This window comes from Glycine soja, chromosome 18 (assembly GCF_004193775.1).
Source record: "Glycine soja cultivar W05 chromosome 18, ASM419377v2, whole genome shotgun sequence".
Taxonomy (NCBI): Eukaryota; Viridiplantae; Streptophyta; class Magnoliopsida; order Fabales; family Fabaceae; genus Glycine; species Glycine soja.
In genome coordinates, this window is record NC_041019.1 from 31140499 (window position 1) to 31153259 (window position 12761).

The 12761-nt window shown below is 43.4% G+C and overlaps 1 non-coding gene across 1 annotated transcript; it reads right to left on the reverse strand.

Annotated features, from left to right (window-relative positions):
- Positions 1-1005: 1005 nt before the first annotated feature.
- On the reverse strand, positions 1006-1112 carry LOC114397833. The gene has a single exon (XR_003663450.1). It is a non-coding gene; the product is annotated as a small nucleolar RNA R71 (small nucleolar RNA).
- Between the last annotated feature and the right edge of the window lie 11649 nt (positions 1113-12761).

The window sequence follows — 12761 nt, forward strand, 5'->3', positions numbered from 1 at the left end:
AAGTTCCAAAAAAGTAGCAAATTTTCTGTTTGTCGAAACTTCAAACGGCCATAACTTTTGCTCCGGTTATCAGAATCGCAATTATTATATATGTATTTGGGGTAGAAAAAAATTTCCTACGCAGTGGTAGCTCGCCGTAGGCCGACTGAGGTCTCCATCGTCCAAAAGTAGTGATTCTGTCAAAAGTTTTTTATTTTTCAAGTTTTATTCACTTATTTTTCTTAACCTACCATTTTTAGCTTCCATAGTTAGACTTTGAATTTTTGCCTGAAATATTTTGTGCTATCTTCTCATCATTTTATAAGGTTGCTCACAAAATTTCAAGTCATTTGGATATCATTTGAGGGTAGCTGTAGTTCAAACCTGCACCTTTATTTACATGACAAGGCAACTAGTTCTGCATGCTGAATGTAGTGTATGACTAGAGGCAACCCATCTGACTTACAACCCTTTGATCCTGAGATAGATAGGACATTTCATAGATTAGTTAGGCATCATTTTATACCTTTTGATCATCCTGAGCATTCCATTACTGGTGAATCTGTGCATTCTGTTATTGGTGATTTTGAACATCCTGATTTGGAGCATTATAATTTTGAGCATTCTGATTTTGAACATTCTGAGAACATGGCACAACCTCCACCCCGTGAGAGGACTCTAAGGGAAATGGCTGCACTTGATTTCACCTACGAAAGCTTGTGCATCCAATACCCTGATGAGGATGTCCCATATGTTCTTAAAACTGGACTGATTCATTTGCTTCCAAAGTTTCATGGCCTTGCAGGTGAAGACCCGCACAAACATTTGAAGGAATTTCATATTGTCTGCTCCACCATGAAACCCCCAGATGTCCAAGAGGATCATATATTTCTGAAGGATTTTCCTCATTCTTTAGAGGGAGTGGCAAAGGACTGGTTGTATTACCTTGCTCCACGGTCCATCACGAGCTGGGATGACCTTAAGAGAGTATTCTTAGAAAAAAATTTCCCTGTTTCTAGGACCACAACCATCAGGAAGGATATCTCAGGTATTAGACAACTCAGTGGAGAGAGCCTGTATGAGTATTGGGAGAGATTTAAAAAACTATGTGCCAGTTGCCCTCACCATCAGATTTCGGAGCAGCTTCTTCTCCAATATTTTTATGAAGGACTCAGTAATATGGAGAGAAGTATGATAGATGATGCCAATGGTGGAGCCCTTGGAAACATGACTCCTGCTGAAGCCAGAAATTTAATTGAAAAGATGGCTTCCAACTCCCAGCAGTTTAACGCCAGAAATGATGCCATAGTCATTAGAGGAGTGCATGAGGTAGCTACAAACTCAGCTGCATCATCTGAGACTAAGAAGCTTGAAGGCAAACTAGATGCATTGGTTAACTTGGTAACCCAGCTGGCCTTGAATCAGAAATCTGTATCTGTTGCAAGGGTCTGTGGTTTGTGCTCCTCTGCTGACCACCATACAGACCTTTGCCCTTCCATGCAGCAACCTTGAGCAATTGAGCAACCTGAAGCTTATGCTGCAAATATTTACAATAGACCTCCTCAACCTCAACAGCAAAATCAACCACAGCAGAACAATTATGACCTCTCCAACAACAAATACAACCCTGGATGGAGGAATCACCCTAATCAAAGATGGTCCAGCCCTCAGCAACAACAACAGTAGCCTGCTCCTTCCTTCCAAAATGCTGCTGGCCCAAGTAGACCATACATTCCTCCACCAATCCAACAACAGCAACAGCCCCAGAAACAACCAACAGTTGAGGCCCCTCCACAACCTTCCCTCGAAGAACTTTTGAGGCAAATGACTATGCAGAACATGCAGTTTCAACAAGAGACCAGAGCTTCCATTCAGAGCTTGACTAATCAGATGGGACAATTAGCTACACAATTGAATCAACAATAGTCCCAGAATTCTGACAAGCTACCTTCTCAAGCTGTCCAAAATCCCAAAAATGTCAGTGCCATTTCATTGAGGTCGGGAAAGCAGTGCAAGGACCTCAACCCGTAGCACCTTCCTCATCTGCAAATGAACTTGCCAAACTTCACTCTACTCCAAAAAAAGGTGATGACAAAAATTTACCTAACAATTTTTGTGCAGGTGAATCTTATTCCACAGGTAATTCTGATTTGCAGAAGCAGCACATTCCCCCTCTTCCATTCCCTCCAAGAGCAGTTTCCAACAAAAAAATGGAAGAGGCAGAAAAAGAGATCTTGGAAACATTTAGAAAAGTAGAGGTAAATATACCTCTGCTGGATGCAATTAAGCAAATTCCAAGATATGCTAAATTCTTGAAGGAGCTGTGCACTAATAAGCGGAAGCTTAAAGGAAGTGAACAAATTAGCATGGGCAGAAATGTCTCCGCATTGATTGGTAAATCTGTTCCCCAAATTCCGGAAAAATGTAAAGATCCAGGTACATTCAGCATACCTTGTATTATAGGGAATAGTAAGTTTGACAATGCCATGCTAGATTTAGGAGCTTCTGTTAGTGTAATGCCTCTTTCTATTTTTAATTCTCTATCTCTAGGTCCCTTGCAGTCAACTGTTGTGGTAATTCATTTAGCTAATAGAAGTGTTGCCTATCCTGTTGGTTTCATAGAAGATGTCTTAGTTAGAGTTGGTGAACTGATTTTCCCTGTTGATTTTTATATTTTGAATATGGAAGATGGATTTTCTCAAGGATCAGTTCCCATCATTCTAGGCAGACCCTTTATGAAAACTGCTAGAACTAAGATAGATGTTTATGCAAGCACACTATCCATGGAGTTTGGTGATATAACTATTCATTTTAACATTCTGGATGCTATGAAATACCCATATGAAGATCTTTCTGTATTTCGTGCTGAAATAATTGACCATGTTGTTGATGAATACATGACTAATCTTCACTCTAATCTGCATGCCTCTCACTCTTCATGCATTGAGTCTGAAATTGTACTTGATCATATGTCTGAATTTGATGCTGAGAGTGAATCTGAAAGTGATATTGATTGCATGTCTGGTGGTGGTGTTTTACCTCTTGAGATTGATTTTATAGAGTCAGATAGGTCTAACCATGTTTCAGGAAGTACACATACCTCTGACTTTCTTTATGAGGTATAGGCTGAGAAACCATCTCCTTCTACCACTATCCAGCCGACCACACCAGAATTGAAGCCTCTGCCATCAAATTTGAAATACGCTTACTTGGATGATAGCAAAAGTTTTCCAGTGATTATATCTGCCTCCCTTGCTGATGAGCAAGAAGAGAAGTTGTCTGTTCTCAAGAAGCATAAGACGACTATAGGCTAGACCCTGGCGGACATTCCTGGTATTAGCCCATCCACATGTATGCATCGAATAAATTTAGAGGATGGAGCTAAACCAGTAAGACAGCCACAAAGGAGACTCAACCCGGTGATTCTTGATGTAGTGAAGAAGGAGATAACCAAGCTTTTGCAAGCTGGAATCATTTATCCTATCTCCGACAGCCAATGGGTGAGTCCCGTCCAGGTAGTCCCAAAGAAGACCGGCCTCACAGTGATAAAAAATGAGAAGGAGGAGCTGATTCCTAATCGGGTGCAGAACAGTTGGAGAGTCTGCATTGACTATAGGAGGCTGAACCAGGTTACCAAAAAGGACCATTTTCCCCTGCCATTCATTGACCAGATGCTTGAACGCCTGGCAGGTAAATCCCACTATTGTTTCCTTGATGGTTTTTCTGGTTATATGCAAATTACTATTGCTCCTGAGGATTAGGAAAAGACCACATTCACCTGCCCCTTCGGCACTTTTGCCTATAGGAGGATGCCTTTCGGCCTGTGCAATGCCCCTGGTACCTTCCAGCGGTGCATGATTAGTATTTTCAGTGATTTTTTAGAAAATTGCATAGAGGTGTTTATGGATGATTTCACTGTATATGGATCCTCTTTTGATGGTTGCTTGGATAGTTTGGAAAAAGTTTTGAATAGATGCATTGAAACTAACCTTGTTCTAAATTTTGAAAAATGTCATTTAATGGTTGAGCAAGGTATAGTTTTAGGCCACATTATTTCCAATAAGGTTATTGAAGTAGATCCTGCAAAAATTTCTGTTATTTCACAATTGCCTTACCCCTCTTGTGTGCGAGAGGTGCGATCTTTTCTTGGTCATGCAGGATTCTACAGGCGCTTTATAAGGGATTTTAGCAAAGTAGCCCTTCCACTGTCCAACTTGTTGCAAAAGGAGGTGGAGTTTGACTTTAATGACAGATGCAAAGAGGCTTTTGATTGCCTCAAAAGAGCACTGACTACCACCCCCATCATCCAGGCACCCGATTGGACAACCCCTTTTGAGCTTATGTGTGATGCATCAAATTATGCATTGGGGGCTGTCCTTGCTCAGAAAATTGATAAATTGCCCAGGGTGATATATTATGCTTCTAGGACTTTAGATGCTGCCTAAGCGAATTATACTACTATTGAGAAAGAGCTTATAGCCATAGTTTTTGCTCTTGAAAAATTTCGATCTTATTTGCTTGGTATCCGCATTATTGTTTATACTGACCATGCAGCTCTAAATTGAAGAAGGTTGATTCTAAGCCTAGGTTGATCCGATGGATGCTCTGGCTCCAAGAGTTTGACTTGGAGATCCGTGATAGGAGCGGAGCACAAAATCTAGTTGTTGATCATTTGAGTCGGATTGAACGTGTATCAGATGCGGATTCACCCATTCGGGATGATTTCCCGGATGATCATTTGTATATACTGTATAGTATTTCTGACTCTCTTTCTACTCCCTGGTTTGCTAACATTGTCAATTATTTAGTTGCCTCTGTTTTTCCTCCCTTAGCATCTAAGGCCCAAAAAGATAAAATTAAAAGTGATGCTAAGAATTTTATTTGGGATGACCCCTACTTGTGGAAATTGTGCAGTGATCAAGTAATTAGACGATGCATTCCAGATCATGAGACTGACTCAGTCCTGCAGTTCTATCATTCTTCCGCACCGGGAGGTTATCTGGGTGTTCAAAGGACAGCTCGCAAAGTGCTTGATTGTGGTTTTTATTGGCCCACCATCTTTAAAGATGCGTGGAAGATCTGCAGCATTTGTGAGCAGTGTCAGAGAGCAGGAAATACACTTACATGGCGACAACAAATGCCTCAGCAACTTATGCTATTCTGTGAGGTGTTTGATGTCTGGGGTATAGATTTCATGGGCCCTTTTCCTGTCTCTTTTGGTTATGTTTACATTCTCCTTACAGTTGACTATGTTTCAAAATGGGTGGAAGCCAAGCCCACTAGAACTAATGATGCTAAAGTTGTTGCAGACTTTGTCAGGTCTAATCTGTTTTGTAGGTTTGGAGTACCTAAAGCAATTGTTAGTGATCAAGGAACCCATTTTTGCAGCAGAACAATGCATGCCCTGCTTAAAAAGTACGGGGTGGTGCACAGGGTATCCACACCATACCACCCCCAGACCAATGGACAGGCAGAAATTTCTAACCGGGAAATCAAGAGAATTTTAGAGAAGATTGTGCAGCCAATCAGGAAAGATTGGAGTACCAGGCTTGATGATGCTCTCTGGGCACATCGGACTGCCTACAAAGCACCCATAGGAATGTCTCCTTATCGGGTTGTCTTTGGAAAGGCATGTCATCTTCCAGTGGAAATTGAGAACAAAGCTTACTGGGCAGTGAAGACTTGCAACTTCTCTATGGATCAAGCTGGTGAGGAAAGAAAGTTGCAACTGAGTGAGTTAGATGAAATCCGCCTAGAAGCCTACGAGAATGCCAAGTTCTACAAAGAAAAGACCAAGAAGTTCCATGATAGCATGATAGTTAAGAAGGACTTCATGGTTGGGCAAAAAGTGTTATTGTATAATTCTAGGCTTGGACTCATGAGTGGTAAGTTGAGGTCTAAGTGGATTGGTCCTTTTGTTGTTACTAATGTTTTTCCTTATGGTACAATTGAGATCAAAAGCAACTCCACAAACAAGAGCTTCAAGGTCAACGGACATCGACTTAAGCCATTCCTCACGAACCCTTCTTTAGTGGACGTAGTGGTGGAAGAGACTTCCTTACTCCACCCTACTCTTCCTCCACCATGACTTAGGGAGTTTTTCTTTTCCTATCTCCTTCTTTGCTTTTATTACACTTGTCCGATTCTATTTGATGATTTAATTGTTTTTAATCTTTTAATTGTGCTACATTGAGGACAATGTGTTGTTTAAGTATGGGGGGGAGTGTTCTTTGGTTTTGCTAGTTTTGTTGGTTTTGTTAATTTGTTAGTTGTGTTAATTTGTTAATGTTGTTAGTTTATTCGGATTTTTAGTTTAATATTTTGGGTCAATTTTGTGTGCATGTACGACTTTGCATGTTTTTCTTTGAATTATAGGATATGTTCAAGAAATGGGTAATTGTTTTGAAAATAAAAGTTCTTGACATTTTGTGACTTGAAATCCTTGATTCTCCTCTACATGTCATGATAGTTTTGAAAGCTCAATTTGAAAGTGATGAGTTTACCTTTGTGAGAATTTGAGCCATCCATCATCATAATCATTTGGTGTGTTTTGCCCCATTGATTGCTTGAACAATAGCCTTGGCTTGATTCTTGTTTATGCTTCCTAATTCACATGCATATTTGGAAATGATTGAGGCAATTTTGTTCTTATAAGCTTCTAGCCAAATGGACTTACCTTGAATTAATTCCTTTGATAGCCCTTTTGAGCCTTGTTTCCCTTTCCTTGTTTTGAAGCTCACTACAAGCCTTAAATGAAAAACCATGATATCACCATATCCTTAAGGAATTTTGGAGCTTTGGAATGGTTTTGGGAATAAGTGTGGGGGGGTTTTGTTTCATTGGATAACTTGTTTTGTTGGCTATGCTTCATGATGTATTTTGGGCCATACTTGATGTACATTGTATATTGGTTAAATGTTGGACATGCTGAATGAAATGCTGTTTCTCAAAGGCTATAGAGTAAAAAAAAATCGAAAAAAGAAAAAGAAAAGCAATAAAGTTGAATAAGATCTTAAATGGCACAAGAATGATGAAACTCTTGGTTCTACTCTTTATGTTTAAAATTTTATCTTTATTTCTTTTTATTTTCTTATTTTTTCTTAATATGCACTTATTCCCCATTGCTCCTCTATTCCTTTGGGATTTAGCCACTTATTCCATATTTTTCCATACCTTGTCCTTGGCCCCATTACAACCTTAAAGGACCTTTTGATCCTCATGTGCTTGTGTTTATGGGTTGATTGTCAATTTTAGAATCTTGCCAAGTTTATGTGGTGTTTGTTTTCATGGGTGCTTTGAGGGTAAATAGTAGCCTATACACTTGAGAGATAGAGTGTATATCTTGTGAGGCTTTATCACTTTTCATTCTTGAGCTGATTAACTATTTTGCCATGATTGGATTGCTTGGATGATTTTCATGAATATCTTGACTTTTTGGATCTCCTTATGTTAGATGTTACCCATTCCTTTCATTCCTTGATGTTCATTGAGAAATATGTGAATGTTTTTGTTTGTCTCTCTTTGATATCCTTGGATTTTGTTCTTTGTTTCATTTTGCCCAAGAGTGCAAAAGGCTAAGTATGGGGGGTTTTGATGTGCCATCATTTTCTTCTATTTTCTAAACCCTTTTTGCACCATTTTAATTACTGATTGGTCTTAATTGTCAATTAATCAGGCAGCTTTATTATTTGGGCTCATTTAGCTAATTTGATGTTTTTAATCTAATTTCAGGAATTAATGAAACATTGGGCTTAATCCGGATTTTGGTTATGGACTTGAAGAGGGCAAATAAAGCAACGCTTACCTTAGTTAATTTCTAATTAGGAAATTTCGCAATTTTATTTTATGTTGTTCAGTGTTTATTTCGTTTTGGGCTAGAGTATTGTAATAGGGCCCAGTGACTTTGAGTGACTCTTTTTAAATAGTAGCCTTGGGATTCGTGCAAGGCTATTCTGTTATGCTATTTTGTTATTCAGAGCTTTTGTTTTAGGTTTTTACATTTTTCTGTTCTAAGGCTACTATTTTCGTTCTTAATGCAATTTTCCGTTTTCTGCTTCTAATTACAATTTCGTTCTTGCTTCTTCTTCTACTTTCATTTACGTTTCTGTTTCATTTACATTTCTGTTCATTTATGTTTCTGCTTCATGTTTCATTTGCATTTTCTATTTGAATCTATGGAAGGCTAGTATTTCTGGTGTTGTTTCCTTTTGAGGACGAAGCCCAACTCTCTTTGAGGTTTCGTTTGTAATGTGGTTTCCTGGCAGTTTTCCCTTCACCAGTTATCCCAAATTTGTGAACATTAATTAGTGCACGCTTCGTGTTCGATTAATTACCTCTGAGCCTAACTTGTATTCATGCTTAATGGACGAAGGGCTAACTGGTGTATATGGTGACTTGGATTAAGTGGTTGACTGTTAGGGACGAATTCTCCATAACCCAGGATAAGAGAATGGCTTCTGAATCAGAGGAAACAACCCGTTTTTAATATTAGTAGTTTCATATTCCAGTTTACTTGTTCTGCTCTTTAATCACAAAACAAACAACCCCCCCCAATCATTACTGCTACTGCAAGTATATTATGAACAATTGGTTTATCATTGCTCGTTGGGAAACGACCTAGGATCACTTCCTAGTTACTGCATTTTCATGTTTATTTGATTCGGGTACGGCCTCGATCAGAGTGTAACTCTATTGTTTAGTGTTGTGAGTGTGTGTTGTTTTGCTTTGTGTAGTGTTGTGTTTTACATTTCAGTCTCGTCCCCTGTTTAGCGCTTCCATGTTTCAGTTTTGTGTAATGTTGTGAATAGTGGTTAGCGACTGATTTTGCAATTTAATTGGCGATTTTTGTTTTGATAGTTAAAGTTGTTATTTTTGGATGATTTTTGTGTGGTAGTTTCTTTTGGTCCATATTTTGTGTGAAAAATACCAGAAGCACTTGGTGTGGCTGAATTTGAGAGAGGCAAAAATTTTGGGGATATGTTTTTAGCAATACTTAAAATGGCCATAACTTTTGCTCCGGTTATCAGAATGACTATTATTATATATGCATTGGGGTAGAAGAAAATTTCCCATGCCGTGGCAACCGACCAGGGGTCTGTTGCCATTTTAAACTAGAAAAATCAGCCGTTTAGTAAATTTTTTTATTTTTATTTTTTTAGTATTATTGTCTTATTTTTCTAAACTATCTTTAGGCAGTTTTCATAGTTAGACTTTGAATTTTTGTATGAAAATTTTTGTGCTAACTTTTCATGATTTTAGGGTGTTGCTCACAAAGGGCTCCACGCCCTCGCCTTTAGAGGACTATACGTCCTCCTCTTCAGGAGGCTACACGCCCTCGCCTTCAGAGGACTACACGTCCTTTCCTTCAGAGGGTTGCACGCCCTCGCCTTCAGAGGACAACACGTCCTTACCATCAGAGGGCTACAAGTCCTCGCCTTTAGAGGACTACATGCCCTCGCCGTGAAAGGGCTACACGCCCTCGCCTTTAGAGGACTCCACGTCCTCGCCTTCAGAGGACTGCATGTCCTCGTCTTCAGAGGACTGCATGTCCTCGTCTTCAGAGGACTGCATGTCCTCCCATTTAGAGGACTACACGTCCTCGCCATCAGAGAGCTGCACGCCCTCGCCATAGAGGACTACACGTCCTCGCCTTCATAGGGCTATACGCCCTCACCTTCAGAGGACTATACGTCCTCGCCTTCAGAGGGATACACGTCCTCGCCTTCATAGGGCTATACGTCATCGCCTTCAGAGGACTATACGTCCTCGCCATCAGAGGACTACATGTCCTTACCTTTAAAGGGCTGCACGCCCTTGCCTTCAGAGGACTACACGTCCTCACCTTCAAAGGACTACACGTCCTCGCCTTCAAAGGGCTACACACCCTCGCCTTTAGAGGGCTACAGGCCCACGACTTCAGAGTACTCCATGTCCTCGCCTTCAGAGGACCGCATGTCCACGCCTTCAGAGGACTACATGTGCTCCCCTTTAGAGGACTGCACCTCCTCGCCTTCAAAAGGCTGCACGCCCTCGCCTTAGAGGACTACATGTCCTCGCATTCAGACGGCGGCACGCCCTCGCCTTTAGAGGGCTACATGCCCTCGCCTTTAGAGGACTCCACGTCCTCGCCATCAGAGGACTGCATGTCCTCCCCTTCCAAGGGCTACACGCCCTCGCCTTAAGAGGACTATATGTCCTCCTCTTCAGAGGGCAACACACCCTCGCCTTCGTAGGGCTATACGGCCTCACCTTCAGAGGACTATACGTCCTCCCCTTTAGAGGACTACACGTCCTCGCCATAAGAGGGCTGCACGCCCTCGCCTTAGAGGACTACACGTCCTCGCCTTCATAGGGCTATACGCCCTCACCTTTAGAGGACTATTGGTCCTCGCCTTCAGAGGGCTACACGTCCTCGCCTTCATACGGCTATGCGCCCTCACCTTTAGAGGACTATACGTCCTCGCCTTCAGAGGTCTATACATCCTCGCCATCAGAGGATTACATGTCCTTACCTTTAGAGGGCAGCACGACCTCGCCTTCAGAGGACTACACGTCCTCACCTTCAGAGGACTACACGTCTTCGCCTTCAGAAGGCTACACGCCCTTACCTTGAAAGGTCTACATGCCCTCGTCTTTAGAGGGTTACACGCCCTGGCCTTCAGAGGACTCCATGTCCTCGCCTTCAGAGGATTGCATGTCAATGCCTTCAGAGGACTACATGTCAGCACCTTTATAGGACTATACCTCCTGACCTTCAAAGGGCTACATGCCCTCGCCTTCTGAAGGCTGCACGCCCTCGCCTTCAGAGGGCTGCAGGCCCTTGCCTTAGAGGACTACGTGTCCTCGCCTTCAGACGGCTGCATGCCCTCGCCTTCAAATGGCTACACGCCCTTGCCTTCAGAGGACTCCACGTCCTCGCCATCAGAGGACTGGATGTCCTCCCCTTCAAACTTTAGAGGACTAAACGTCCTCCTATTGAGAGGGCTACACGCCCTCGCCTTCAGAGGACTACACGTCCTCCCCTTCACAGGACTAACGTCCTCGCCATGAGAGGACTACACGTGCTTAGATTTAGAGGGCGGCACACCCTCGCCTTTAGAGGACTACACGTCCTCACCTTTAGAGGACTACACGTCCTCGCCTTCAGGGGGCTACACGCCCTCGCCTTAGGAGCACTACACGTACTCGCCTTTAGAGGACTACACGGCCTCACCTTCAGAGGACTACACGTTCTCGCCTTTAGATGACTACACGTCCTCGCCTTCATAGGGCTATACGCCCTCACCTTCAGAGGACTACACGTCCTCGCCTTCAGGGGGCTACACACCCTCGCCTTAGGAGCACTACATGTACTCGCCTTTAGAGGACTACACGTCCTCACCTTCAGAGGACTACACATCCTCGCCTTTAGATGACTACACGTCCTCGCCTTCATAGGGCTATACACCCTCACCTTCAGAGGACTATATGTCCTCGCCTTCACAGGGTTACATGTCCTAGCCTTCATAGGGCTATCCGCCCTCACTTTCAGAAAACTATACGTCCTCGCCTTTAGAGAGCTACACATCTTCGTCTTAAGAGGGCTACATGTCCTTGCATTCAGAGGGCTCCAACCCTCGCCTTCAGAGAACTATACGTCCTCATCTTAAGAGGACTTCACGTCCTCAACATCAGAGGACTACACGTCCTCGCCATCAGACGACTACACATCCTTACCTTTAGAGGGCAGCAGACCCTCTCCTTTAGAGGACTACACGTCCTCACCTATAGAGAACTACACGTCCTTTCCTTCAGAGGGCTACACGCCCTTACCTTTAAAGGTCTACACACCCTCGCCTTTAGAGGGCTACACGCCCTCGCCTTCAGAGGACTCCACGTCCTCGCCATCAGAGGACTGCATGTCCTCCCCTTCAATGGGACACACGCCCTCGCCTTCAAAGGAATATACGTCCTCCTCTTCTGGGGGCTACACGTCCTCGCCTTTAGAGGACTACACGTCATCCCCTTAACAGGACTAACTTCCTCGCCGTCAGAGGACTTCACATGCTTAGATTTAGAGGGCGACACGCCCTCGCCTTCAGAGGAGTGCACGTCCTCACCTACAGAGGACTACACGTACTCGCCTTCAGAGGGCTACACGCCCTCGCCTTGAAAGGGCTTCACGCCCTCGCCTTTACAGGGCTACACGCCCTTGCCTTAAGAGCACTACACGTACTCACCTTTAGAGGACTACACGTCCTCACCTTCAGAAGACTACATGTCCTCACATTTAAAGGACTACACGTCCTCGCCTTCAGAGGGCTACACGCGCTCGCCTTCAGAGGGCTCCATGTCCTCGCCTTCAGAGGACTGCATGTCCTCGCCTTCAGAGGACTACATGTCCTCCCCTTTAGAGGACTACACATCCTCGCCGTCAGAGGGCTGCATGCCCTCGCCTTCAGAGGGCTGCACGCCCTCACCTTCAGAGGACTACATGTCCTCGCCTTTAGAGGACTAAACGTCCTCACCATTAGAGGGCTATACGCCTTCGCCTTTAGAGGACTCCACGTCCTCACCTTCAGAGGACTGCATGTCCACGCCTTCAGAGGGCTACCCGCCCTCGCCTTCAGACGACTACACGTCCTCGCCTTCAGAGGACTATACATCCTCGCCATGAGAGGACTACATGTCCTTACCTTTAGAGGGCTGCACGCCCTCGCCTTTGAGAACTACATGTCCCCGCCTTCAAAGGGATACACACCCTCGCCTTCAGATGGCTACACGCCCTCGCCTTCAGAGGGCTA